This window comes from Mus caroli, chromosome 17, assembly GCF_900094665.2.
Source record: "Mus caroli chromosome 17, CAROLI_EIJ_v1.1, whole genome shotgun sequence".
NCBI lineage: Eukaryota > Metazoa > Chordata > Mammalia > Rodentia > Muridae > Mus > Mus caroli.
The window spans coordinates 1,491,587-1,505,214 of NC_034586.1; the positions used below are offsets into that span (position 1 = coordinate 1,491,587).

General features: G+C 41.4%; 1 long non-coding RNA gene across 1 annotated transcript; it reads left to right on the forward strand.

Moving 5' to 3' along the window:
• The first annotated feature begins 2,313 nt into the window (after positions 1-2,313).
• On the forward strand, positions 2,314-12,892 carry LOC115029706. The gene is made up of 3 exons (XR_003835254.1): positions 2,314-2,365; positions 9,647-9,853; positions 12,463-12,892. It is a non-coding gene; the product is annotated as an uncharacterized LOC115029706 (long non-coding RNA).
• Positions 12,893-13,628: the final 736 nt, after the last annotated feature.

The following is a 13,628-nucleotide window of genomic DNA, read 5'->3' on the forward strand; positions in this document are numbered from 1 at the left end:
TTTGTTTGTTTTATCTTTGAAGTAATTCTGTATTACAAAACACAACAGGGAACAGTAGTGACCTAGCTTGACATATAGGTGAGAAGCCCAAGTCTGTGTGGGTAAGGCGAATGGCAATTTCTTCCGGGTTCAGATAAAGACAGCAGAGCCCTCTGCGCATCAAATCACTTCTCCAAACTGACAATGTGCGCAGATAAATGAGCACAGGCGAGCTTCCTGGGGAAGTCAATGCCTTTTGTCAGCATTAGCAGACATCTGTGTCCAGCAGTATGTGTTTCTTTTAATTAGACTCTGTATGCATCAAATAAATTTTAATTAAAATGGAAACAGCTGAATACCTTAAGGTTGACACGAAATGAAGCAATGGAGGGCCCTCTGCCACTCAGCAGCCTTCTCCATACACCTGTTGCCTAACTGGCTGGGAGTCTGCCTGGAGTTGTGTGAGGATAATCTGAGGAGGACTGCAGACAGACCCGGAGCACTTCCTGTGCCAGGCAAGCTCCTTGCCCTTGCTATATCTTGCCAATGCTCACTGAGGACAAGGTTTGCGATCATTTGAGGACTCAGCAACAGCATGGCCAAGATCGGGATCAAAAGTTTACAAAAACATCACAGAACCTCACATCAAAGAACCTTAAAATACACGTACAACCACCCCTCTGTAGTTTAAGACCGTGGTTCTCAGCCTGTAGGTTATGACCCCTTTGGAGTAGATCAACCCTTGCCTGGGGATTGCCTAAGACCATCCTGCATATCAGACAGTTACATTACAATTCATAACAGTAGCAAAATTACAGTTATGAAGCAGTAAAGAAAATAATTGGGGGGGGGAGGGGGTCACCACAACATGAGGAACTGTGTTAAAGGGTTGCAGCTTTAGGAAGGTTAAGACCCACCGTGTGACAAGATTCCAATGTCCCTCTGGGCATTTCTCACACTACACTGCAGATGTTTTTACTCTTGGTGGGGGGGGGGGGGGGCGGGGTACAGGAGGGATTTAAAAACAAGGATTGGACTGAAGAATGGCTCAGCATTTAAGACTGCCCTGCCAAAGGATCCAAGTTCAGTTCTCGGCACCTGCAGTGGTAATTCCAGTTACAGGGGATCCGACGCCATCTTCTGGCCTCCATAGGCACTGCATGCATGGCACACAAACATACAGGCGGGACACCCATAGACATAAAATAAAAGTAAATAAATAGCAAATAAACAAAAACAAGTATTTTTTTAAAAGAAACAAGATCTATTTGTCTGTGAATTAGAATAAGCAGAACCCACTGTGACTCACATAGCGACAAATAGTAGACCCTGAGAAAATGATCCATTCAAACAATAATCTCTTAAAAATGATATTTTACTATTATATACTCAAGGCAGTTCATGTTGAATTTAATTTCCATCTAAATTTAAAATACAGGAGACATGGAAATCCATTATTAGATTTGAGATAGAATGAAGTGCGTCATTTGAAAGTACAGTTTAATTTTTTTTTTTTTAACTCACAGCATTAACTTGGGGAGGTTAGTCAAATCAATTTCAACTTTGGAAATACACACGAGCAACACAGGATGTTTAAATGCAAAGTGCTATGTTATTTTTTTTAAAAAGGAACAAAATTAAGTAGTCGGATGTATTTGCTACATTAAGGCAAAATGAACATGCCTATGGTTAAGGCAATTTGGAGAAGAAAAAAACAAAAAAACCAAAAAAACAGCTGTGATTTCTTTTCTGTTCAAACTAAAGCAATAGCCAGTTTAAAGAGCACGCTCCTGTTTGTGCAGGAAAATGGTTTTCAAAGGCAGGGTGGTGGTGTGTGTGCCATGTGGTTGGTGGCTTCAGAGCAGTGCCAGCAAATGCCTCTCCAGAAAGATGTGGACTTTGTCAAGCCCCTTGGAAAGAAGAGGAGACTCCAAAACTCTAATCATGGCCCAGCCTTGGCTACAATCCATTATAGGTTGGAAATGATTGCATCGGAATCTTCAAGGTTCAGAAATTTTAGCCCACAGATCCTGAGGAAAGAAAATCAAGGTTTTTCTTGTACATAATTACAACAGAGCAAACAAAGCTGAGACCCATGTTTCTCCTGTGCCCCTTCAGATCTGGTTGTATCCGCACAGGAATGCTTGTGAAATACCACACATTCAAGGAAGGCTTACAGGAACCCACTCTTCTGTGGGTTGTACCGTTCAGTACATTCGTGTCCTCCGGAACTCTTGAGGACGCTCATAGGCTAGGAGTGCAAATGTGAGAGGCAAGGAAGGTCAGCTCCCCTTGGAGATATAAATAAGCTCGTCTACATTCTTGTGCAAGAGGCAAGAGCACCCTCACGTCTCTCACTACAGAGCCTGCCAGATGAACATCTGAGGTCAGAGGAACTTGATCCCATGATCTCACGGGGGCTTGGGGTGGGGGTGGGGGACTCTGTAAAGTAGTCCTATGGTTTGCCTGACAATTTAAGTTTACCAAGCAATCGTTGAAAACTGAAAACCATAGACTCTCCTTGGAAATTTTGACTTTCTACATTTGGATGGGACTTGTATTCTGACTTGAATTCCTTTAATCAGGTGGTTCGACGCAACAAGGTGAATTCGGGATTCTGTTGACCTGAATGGGAAAAAAATGGGAGTAGGGGACAGACAGTGTGAATCAGAGCAGAAGGGGCACGCCGTAAAACAGACAAGAGCTAAGGAGCATGCCGCCTCACTGACATTTTGTGTTTAGGCCATTGGACAAAGGGTGACAGTCACTCCAATTTTTAAAGGTGTTTTGTTTTGTTTTGTTTTTTGTTGTTGTTCTCATTGTCCTCTTATGGCTCTGTGGCTCTCCACAGTTAGTAGCAAACACTCATGTCCTTGGAATAAGGTAATCTGAATAATGAAGAGCGTTTTCTCTTTGGCAGCGAACCCAGGTTATTCGGGTAACAGGGTCAGCAAAGAAAAAGAGTGTAGGCAAAGAGCCCAGATGCAGTTCCGATATTTACTGAGGTTCCAGAAGTCTCCTGTGGCTGGAATGGACATCAGAATCTGCGTTACTCTTTATTGTGCTGGGGAAATTATTTGAAGCCCCTAGAGGCCCCTGGAAAAATTATTTGAATCCTCAATTGCCTGTACCTCTCTCAATAAACCAACTGCGACATAGCGGTGCTTCTGATAGCTGTAGGGTCTAAAGAAGACACGGAGAATCCCTGGTCCCTGTAATCACAGGAATCCCGGGTAGATTTTATACCTACATTTATGAATGTTCCTTGTTATAGATGTACATGACTCCACATACACTGTTTCAAACCTGAGTGTCTAGAGCATAATTCACTTTATGTTTTGAAAGGAGTATCTATTAGGATTTGTTGTTATAAGAAAATGTCTCAGCTGCATTCATAATGAATGCTAACAATGACTGGCACCATCAAACTGATATTTGACATTCCCAGAATAAATTCACACAGTAAAAAAAAAAAAAAAAAAAAAAAAAAAAAAAAAAAAAAAAGTATTATTTCAGATGATGTGGAAAAGCAGACTCTGGATGGGACAGGCCTAAAGAGCTAAGATGATCCTTCTTTATTCTCCTTTTCTTTCTGTGTAGGCCAGAGGACAAGGGGTGCCAATTACTCCAGTTTTTAAATTCTTGTGTGAAATTTGGACTGTCCCCTCATAGCTACATGTCTCTCTAGGGTTATTAGCCAGACAACTTGGAAGTTCTTAAAAGCAGGTAGTCTGGCTTATGAAGACAATTCATGTTTGGCAGTGAGCCCAAGAGGGGGCTGCTCAGGTAGCTATGCGGCTGAGATAAAGGGCCTGTAGGGAGAGGATCTGAAGTGGTGGTGGAAATCTTTCACATACTGAGCTGTGTGGAAGCGGTGCCTATGTCACTCAGGAGGGCATCCCTGAGCATACTGGCCAGAGGTAGTCGCTCACATGAGACAGAGGGTGAACCCACCCTTTCCTGGGCCAGTCTGAGACAAGCTTCTGCAGACAACTCAAGTTGCCATGGCTCCATTTTGAGAAAATAGGTGTTGTGGCTGGAATTCTATCAGAGGCTCATCTGTTGTCCACTTGCCCCATGGTTGCTGAATGTTTAAATGGCTCTCCTTGAAACAACATTTGCTATTTAACCCAAAGATCTGCCTCCTCCTTGGGGAACTATTCTGTCCTTGCCACCGTTTCACATGAGCAGAATGCAAACGGCTACAAGAGAGCAGATTCTATTATCTCAAATAATGGATGAACAAAAAATGACATTTCCTAACTTGGAAGTTAGGCATTACTGGTTTACAACGTAAGGCTACCTAATGGTGGTTAACAAATGCCCTGAATGGAGAAAAACATTCCTCATAAGAACTTAACCTGCTCCCATGACATACTGCCTGCATTCAAATAATAGATACTTACAGTTAACTATAAAAATAATCAAAGAACTATCTCTTCTCAATGACAGAACATAATTATTGTGAATTCCGATGCTACAAAAACTGTACTACACTAATAAGACACAGGCATACTGTATTTAGAGTTATGCTATTTGTATAAATTGTCATTTTAAAAAGTAATGACTTCCTTGTATCTGAAATAGATTTATTTAGAGAATATCAAGTGTTTTAAAATTGAGAAAATTGTTATGCTAAATATTGAGATGGTGCTTAATCATACTGCTTTTCCATCATTAAAGAAAGTTACCATTTTAGCACATCTGCTTACTCATTTTACCTTGACACAATATAATGAACACAAGATTGAACAACACACTTTTTAAGCTTACATAATATTGAAAAGAATATTATATTTTCTCTGTATGCCATTTAAATGTTAATATGTTTTCAGTTCAGTCTAACCTCTGTAATTTGCACACTCACTGAAGAAATACTAGAAAAGGAAGGGAAAAAAATAAAAGAGGAAAAAGAGAATTCTGCATCATCTATCTATACCCCAAAATAACTCCTATTAACATTCAATTATTTATAAATTTGTATAGAAAAATACATTTTTACTAAAGTTTTATATGTCCTTTAACAACAAATATAGTAGCAGTAGCCAGAAATGTCCATAAAATGAAGACATAAAGGAACGAATGAGATGAAATTTCTAAGTTTGAAAAATACAATATATGAAATAAAAATAGTCACAGGCCAAGTCTTTGAACTGCTTTTCTGTTGCAGTGATGAAATAGTCAGAAGCAGCTTAAAGAATAGTTTGTTTTAGTTTATGGTGCTAGAGGATTAGATATCCACAATGATGAGGAAGGCATGGCTATAGGAGCCGAAAGCTGTAAGATCGCATCTTAACCTCACACAGAAGCACTACCAGCCGGATGAGGCTAGAGCATCTCAAAGCCCACCCCTAGTGATCATCCCCTCCAGCCAGACTCCCTGGACCACAGGCAAACTAACTGAGAACTAAGTTGTTTAGATACTTGAGCCAAAGGGGTTCATTTTTTTTTTTAACCATAATAGATACAATTGCAGGTTTGATACTATAGAAAATAAACTATGGATTTAAAATCATATCAAATGAAGGTCACAAAACATAGTAATAGCACAAACATCTGTGATTTTTATCGTCAATACAAATCATACGGAGGGAAAAAAAAATGGGGGAGGAGGGTGTTAAGGCAAGGTCTCTCACTTGGTCTAGCTCTAGCTAGAATTTGCTATGTACACCAGGCTAGCCTTCAAACTTGGAATTTTTCCAGCTTCTACCTCTGAAATGCAAGAATTATAAGCATGTACCACCGTGCCTAACTTAAATAATGTACATTTATACCATAGTATAGAAAATACAGATAACCTTTTACACATCTATCATTTATATTTACCAATATTATTTTGAAATTATAATCGACATGTCATCAAACCACATACATTAATAGCATCTATCTGTAGAGATATTATATATCATATATACTACACATATAGTCGACCCACTGTTCATTCATCTGTCCCAGATAGTGGTTTTCTATATTAGTAAGGTGATCGAGAGCAACAGAACCCATAGCAGATATGCACATAGTTATGTTTCTATATGGTGTATATGTAGGGTTCACTGTAAGGATTTATCTCATTCAATTACAGAGACTGACGAGCCCCTGTAAGCTGTCTGTGAGCTGGAGTCCCAGGAAAAGCAATGACATAGTACTAAGAGTCAGAAGGCCAGGAATATAGGACCCAATAGTCAAGGACAGAAGACCACATCTTCTGCCCACTCTGCTGGACAAAGCGAGTGAATTTCTACCCACTCTGCTTTTCTGTTCTCCTTAGTCATGCCGCAGAGTAGTGGACACCCAGCCATGCAGAGAGAACCAGACCACCAATTCAACTGTGTGACCAACCTCCCGAAGCTCACTTATAAACACTCCTGGAAATAATGTCTAAGTTGGGAACTTCATGACCCAGACAACTCGACATATAAAATAAACCAAGAACTGAAGTAGCATACTCCCACACCCAGGATTTAATTCAGAAAATGTGGGGGAGACATCCAACTTGAACCCTGATATAACATCATACTTCACCCTACCACAGTAAACACCATTAAATTCACAAAATACCTGTAGAAACTATTCTCAGCCATTAGAGAGCAGCACGTATCACAAGGCTGAAGTCCATGTGATGTGGGAGGTAAACTCCAGACCCACCCTGGCTTCCTGCCTAGAAGCGCTTTCCAATATGTGGCTTGTGAAAATAAAGGCAAGCCAGGGACTAGTGCTCACCAGGCAGAATAAACAACAGGGATATAAGGTTACTGAAGAAAGGGGAATTTTTAGGCCAAGACAAATTAAGTAATGAAGGATGCTCAAAAGATCTCCATCAAGTCACCATCAGTCTTGGAACAAAAATGAAAGTCTATAAAAGAGACCCTGGAAGTGCTGTGAAATATCACCACGAAAAGGAGCAGAGTATTCACCAGGCAAAGCCGAAGTGTCCTGGTGATGTCCTGAGCTATGCACAAGTCCTCAGAATAGTTACGCCTTAACAGAACAGCTACTGTGAACTTTGATGAGTCTCGGAAGTTAGCTGAAAAATGTCTCCTTAAAGGAAAAAGAAGCCAATATCAAAACCCAGCCTTCAGGGGTGGTGGCACCTGCCCATAATCCCACTTGAAAGACTGAGGCAGGAAGAGAGCCAAACCCTGTCTTAGAACAAAACAAAACACAAACAATGCCAAGAGTCCTACTGTGATTCATATTAAAACATTTTAGGATCTATGGTGTCCAGAAAACTACTAAGAATAATGAAAAAGGAACAAACTTGGTTCACAATCCAGAGTACATACAAATACTACACACACACACACACACACACACACACACACACACAATGATGTGTGTGTGTGTATGTGTGTGGTGTGTGTGTGTGTGTGTGTGTGTGTGTGTGTATAACCATTTTAGGAACTTAAGTATCATAAAATTAAATCAGACCTGGAGAGGAAGAAGAGGTGGAGAAGTCTGTTCTTCCTTAATAGATCCTGCTGTCATCTCATAAAAAAATTATATTCCATGCATTAGCAATAGTAAAACTCTGAGAACTGATTTTGGCCACTTCCAAGAATGAAAAAGAAGTGCAGGTGGGCCAGATATTCAGCATGAAGAGATGCTTAGTCAAGACCACCCACAAGCTAAGATGCAAGCCATACAGCCTTCTTACTGCTGTGACATTAAAAAACAACAATACAATTTAACTTTCAGACACCTATATTTAAGCATTTTCTTCTTATCATTTCGCACTGTAGGTTAAAAGTACACAGATAATAAAATTGCTCATTTGTTTCAGAATTTTGATAAGTACATTGATCTTAGCTTGTTTGTAATGCTGTATAATTTACAAAGAGCAAACATTTCTTTCTCATGGTTTGGATGCTAGGATGTCCAAGTACAGTGCTGGCAGACTGCATTGCCCTGAGAAGAATGTACCCTCCAGAGGGGTAGGAAAGGCAGGAAGATTGTGTCCTCATGTGGCTGAAGGAAAAAATGTTCCAAGAGCCAAGACCTGTGTCTCAGTTCCCAACTTGTGAGTCATGACCTCATTGGGGGGTGGAGATGTCACATATCAGATATCCTATATATCAGTTATTTTCATTAAAATTCATAACAACTAAATTACAATTATGAAGTACCAACAAAATAATTTTATGGTTGGGGTCACTGCAACATGAGGAACTGTATTAAAAGGTCACAGTACTAGGCAGGTTGAGAACCACTGTCCAGTGTGAAGCTGTTTTCTGAGGGCTTTCATCTCATTGGTGGGGATGGTGCTCTCCCCGTATAATTATTTCTTAAAGCCCTCAACTCAGAAGTCCGTCATTCGGGCAACACCTGCATCCTGAAGGGGGCCCATTCAACGGCGGCAGCACTTGACTATAAGTAGCCTTGCTTTTTGTCCAACTGAAAGTCATTGGCCTTATTTTTGAAGTCTAGGTTGATGTACCACATTCACAGAGATGCTGTCGGACTTATGAAACAATGTCAGTATGGTAGTTAGTAACAGTGTGCTGTGTTTGGGTATTTAACGAAACCCGTGCCCACCTCAGTTTCCTCATCAACAAAAGACAAAGCATTAAGATGATCTCTACGTCCCTTTAAGTGTCTTTACGAGTCCTTGAATCTGGCATTCATTCAGTTCAATCTATCAACACACATATTGGACTCTCAGCTAAAGACTGAATGTATTAAGTGAATAAAACCTCTTTTCTCATGAGGGCAGTGTGGTCCAGTAGAAGGAGGGGTGTGTGCAAATCAGGGATGTAGGCTGGTCAGTGGCCTCATTTTATAGATGAGCAGTAGCCAAGCTCCAGACGTGGCTAGAAAATGGAAAGCTGAGACTAGGATCCAATTCATCTGACTTCTAGCTCTAATGAGCCCTGAGAGCTAGTTAGACCCAGTGACTCATGCATACCCTTGACGTTCACTGTAATACGCCACACCTGGATGCACTTGCAGGGGTAACTAGGTTTGTAGAAGCCGATTATTGACCAGAAAGAGATCTGCACCACTACGTATGGATGGACATTTCAGCAACAGTATTCACTGACAAAATACACTCGTGCTTTAGCAGCGAGACAGCCGTTGTCGAAAAAGAAAAAGATTAATGTTGATTTTCCTGGCTTTACCTGGGTTTCACGTCTGAGTCTTAACTCTTCCTTAACACAGCTGATTAAGCTGATTCCCCCATTATAAGTAGTCACTGGTCCAATTGCTTAATTAGACTAATTCATCGCCACCATTCAGACACACATCTCTAGACAGTCTTCCATCCACACAGCACACATACACACACACACACACACACACACACAAAGAGTCTGGGTTTAGATAGCTTTGCCCTCTCATCAGAAATCTATGTCAGGGGGCTTGGGGAATGGAGAAGTGTGGAGATTTCATTCTAACTTGGTGCACATTCCTCTCTCATTAAGGAGCATAAAATGCGTAGTATCCCATCAACTAGCAAGAGTAACTCTGATTAATCAGAACAAGCAAGGATTCCATGGAGCCTTACGTACACTCAAGCCAAGGTTTTGCCGCTCAAGGAGACCACAGACAAACTGTGACAAAACTTCAAACTGGATTTTCAGAGCCTCGAGGATGCTCAAACTGTGTACAAAGGATTCTGGGTTGCGTAGACAGCAACAGGCATTCTTAACTAAGACTGTCTCATATCTAGGTCACTCTACCAACCAATAATGAGAGCTGCAATCCCAACTCTTCCCTGGCTGCTATTCCGGATCCATGACACCACTTCCTTCCTCTACAGCCACAGCAGACAGCTCATGGCAGCTCTCCACTGGATGACATCTGGGATCAGTGGTACCACTTCCTGTTTCCATATTCACATCAGCAGCAGCTCAGCAACTATAGCTTCTTCTCGAGGGTAGGTTAGCAAAGGGCCATGGGACCAAACCTAGTTGTGACCAGGTTTTGTAAATGAGCTTTAATTGTAACACAACCAGACCCTGGGGTTACCTAATGTTACTAGGATACTACAGCAAGGTGAGGCAAGACTATATAAGCTGTGAATGCTAAAGTACAAGCTCTGTACTACATTGCTGTACACACACACACACACAGAGACAACTGAATGATCATGTACAGATTGGATCAAAATCCTTACCTCAGTTCAATTCATTACCAATATATCAGAGGTGATATTTGTGTGTGTGTGATAGATTCCACTTTCTATCACTATGAAATTACACATACATGTCATTGAAAGACAAAAGATTTATTTTAGCCCATGATTGCATCCATGGTCACCAGTTTTGGGAGCTTCTGGTGACACTGTACATCCTAACAGGGAATATTTGGAGAGTTGGCTAAACTTTGGCAAACGACCACAAACTCTCTTGAATGCTTTGGCTCTTTATGGATTTTTTTTTTAAGTGAACACTTTGCTTTTCCAATTAAACTTTCAGATCAAAGAAAGCAATAAAAAACTACCGTGTTTCCACAGTGCCTCACACAGAGCTCTGGACACACTGAGTGGGAAAGTTGTGTCCATGGTCATTGAGCAAAGCAGTGAATTTCTCCACATATTGGCATTTGTACTGCCTGGTGGACAGCCAGTCAGCCCAGTGGCCTTGGAAAGTGACTTATGCTTGCAAATAGCTCTCAGTTATGTGAAGAACATCCATCCATTCATTAGGTTGTAATTAACCCTACAGGGTCCCACTGTGGTGTTACATTGAATAAAAACAGAGACAAGATTAAAAGCCCTTTCATGTTGACACAAACTTGAATAGGCCAGCTATTAACTACCAATGTTGAGCTATATTTTGTCAGGATAATTCCTGCCTCACTTTGAGATGAATCTTATGCTTGGGATGTTTCCCAGCCCCCACTGCTCGGCTTGTAGCCTACCTAAGGGCAGCAAGGTGAGCTGAGGAAGAAAAGCACGGTCATCGTTTTTCTTATTTTTAAATTCAAAATGAAACCGACAGAACTCGTGCCAAGTGATTCTGATCAAAAGCGGCATCCTTTCTTACCCCATTTCTCTCAATGCTTTTTAAACTGGGAAGAATTCTAATGATGACCATGGAGACAAGGTATTTGTACATTTTATGCCATGGAAGGAGATTTTTATTTTTAATAAAACATTGAAGTTATTGGTTATTATCTTCAGTGAGTAGTATTACCCATTTAATAATCTTTAAATAGTTGGAACAATCATATTCCTTTCATGAAGGACAGTCCTATGTTCTATCTGAATGGAAACTACTCTGAATTATTTTCACCCACAATTTTAGGGCTAGAAATGATTTCATCTCAACTATTGCTGGAGCTTGGACCATCTGCAGCTTAAATGTAAAATGTCCCCCAAAAGGCTTGGCCTCTGGCCCATGGTACTACTAGAAGATTATGGGGGGCCCTAAGGAGTGGGAGCTAGTGGGAAGAACTTTCTAGAAAGACTTCAAAACTATCTGGAAAAATCATCCCCACCTTATGTAATGTCTGCATGATTCAAAAGGTGCATCTCCTATGTAATTTTTCAACAGTGCCCAGGATTAAAAGCAGCAAACAAGATCAAAAGGGTGAGTAGGGTAGCCATAAGAGCCTAATTTTATGGTATAGAGTTTAGAGAACATATCACTGTACATATCTATTTTTACAGAGAAGCTTGGAGTGCCAGATATTATAGGTTGACATAATTTAAATGTAAGAAAGTTTAATTCCATGGTTTACAAAAGTAGAAATGACCTACACAGAGAGAGGAGGAAGGGAGGGAGGGAGGGAGGGAAAGAGGGAGGGAGGGAGAACACATAAGCTTCACATGTTCTCTGTGAGTTGCATAATCAATGGCAAACTAGCCTGGGTTGATATACTAAGTCTGCACTGGAAAGGGTAAGTACTGGATGACGATTATGTGGAGCCAATAAAATTGCAATAATCTTCCTGATAAGAAAATACCTAAGTGGTTCCAGCAGATCTGCAGGCTAGCTCTTCACTATTCACAGTGACACATCTAACAGCTGCTCTGGAGACAGAGGCCATGGAATTAATGTTAGTCAGATGCTGTTAGGTCTCAAACAAATGGCTGAGATGCTTATTAACACATCAAAGCAGGCTCTGGCCTCCCAGCATCCCTCAGTCCCTACCTGTAATAGGATCCTCCTGGATACTCTGCCCTCTACCCTTAACTCTCCAGCCCAGGGGCTGGGCTACCCTTCCCCCAGTTCCTCTGGCCCCTGTGTAACTTAGCTATTGTGGCTATGTCAGTCTCTTGGCCTAGGCCCCCACTCTTGGTTGGTGACTCCTTTTCTGCTCTCTATCTCCCTCTCTCCTCACATGCTCAGTCTGGCCATGACTACTCTGGACCCTTCCAGATGCCCCTGGCAATGCTTTAATTTTATCTACAATAAACCTCCTCCTTCACCACACCCAGGAGCAGTCATGTGCTTCATTCGGATGAGAAGGTAGAACCTAGGTCTAGAACTAACTCTCTCTCTCTCTCTCTCTCTCTCTCTCTCTCTCTCTCTCTCTCAGCATGGAGAGGAAAAATAAGCCATGTTCAAACAAGAATCAGTGCTCAGAATAGCCAGTTCCCAGAGTTCTCTCTGAAGGTCACCCATCAGTCCCAGACAAACCAAGATGGCTGCTGTCCTCACAAGGGATGCTACAGTGCCACCCATGTGTGCACACTGCACACTGACTACATTTGGAACTGGAGGGACAGACCTGCTGGACTTTCTAACTGCAGTTGTCACCTTCACATCTTCGTGCCAAAATAACCCGAGGTGATCAAAGTCAAAAGTGGTGTGTTATTGTTGGCTCTCCATTTCAGAGTTTTCAGTCCATGGTTGCTTGGTCTGGTTGCCTTGGGCTTATAGGGAAATAGTTCCTCTTGGTGAGAGCACATGGTCAAGAGGACTATTCATTCATTGTATGGTGAGCAGAACGTAAAGAAGCAAAAGAGGACTGTGGTTCCTGTCTCTTCTTTAATTGTGATACCCAGTGGCCCAACTTCCTCCATTAGCACCACCTCTTAAAGACTCCACCATGCTAAGATGCTACTGACCATGTCTTTCATATACAGATCTTTGGGAAAGTCTTCCCAAATGGCTGCAATAACTCTTCCCCCTGATGCTTGGTATAACCACAAAAATCTCTCCATAGTCTACCCACTGAAAACTAATCACACACACACATACACACACACACACACACACACACGTGAAGTTGTACAACTCACAACCAGAAGTGCCACATAGCAAATCCACATCTGAGGACTGTCCCAGAGCAGTTGGCCAATTCACACCAGAAAAAAATGCTCTGTTTTGGAACCAATCTTCGCATGAATTGTCTGGGAATTTAACATGGAAGAAGTTATCGCTGCTTCTCTTTCTCCTGTTTCTTGCTTCAATGGCACCTTTGTCAAAATGCCTGTGATTATACAGTGACAGGCATAATGTAAGTCCTCGTAGGCACTCTGCTTTTAATGTCTCCCAGTATCTTAGAAACTTTATTTTTAGCAAAGTGCTCTTAATAAGAGGTTTCTGAAATGAAAGTATCAAATGCACAGACGAGAACAATTCAGTTCTGTGCTTCGCAAGGCTGGCCTCTTTCCACAGTGGCTCCTTCCTGGGGCCAACTCCATCTCTATCAGAACCTGATGAAGAAATAGAAGCCAATACAGATACAGCCCTAAGCCC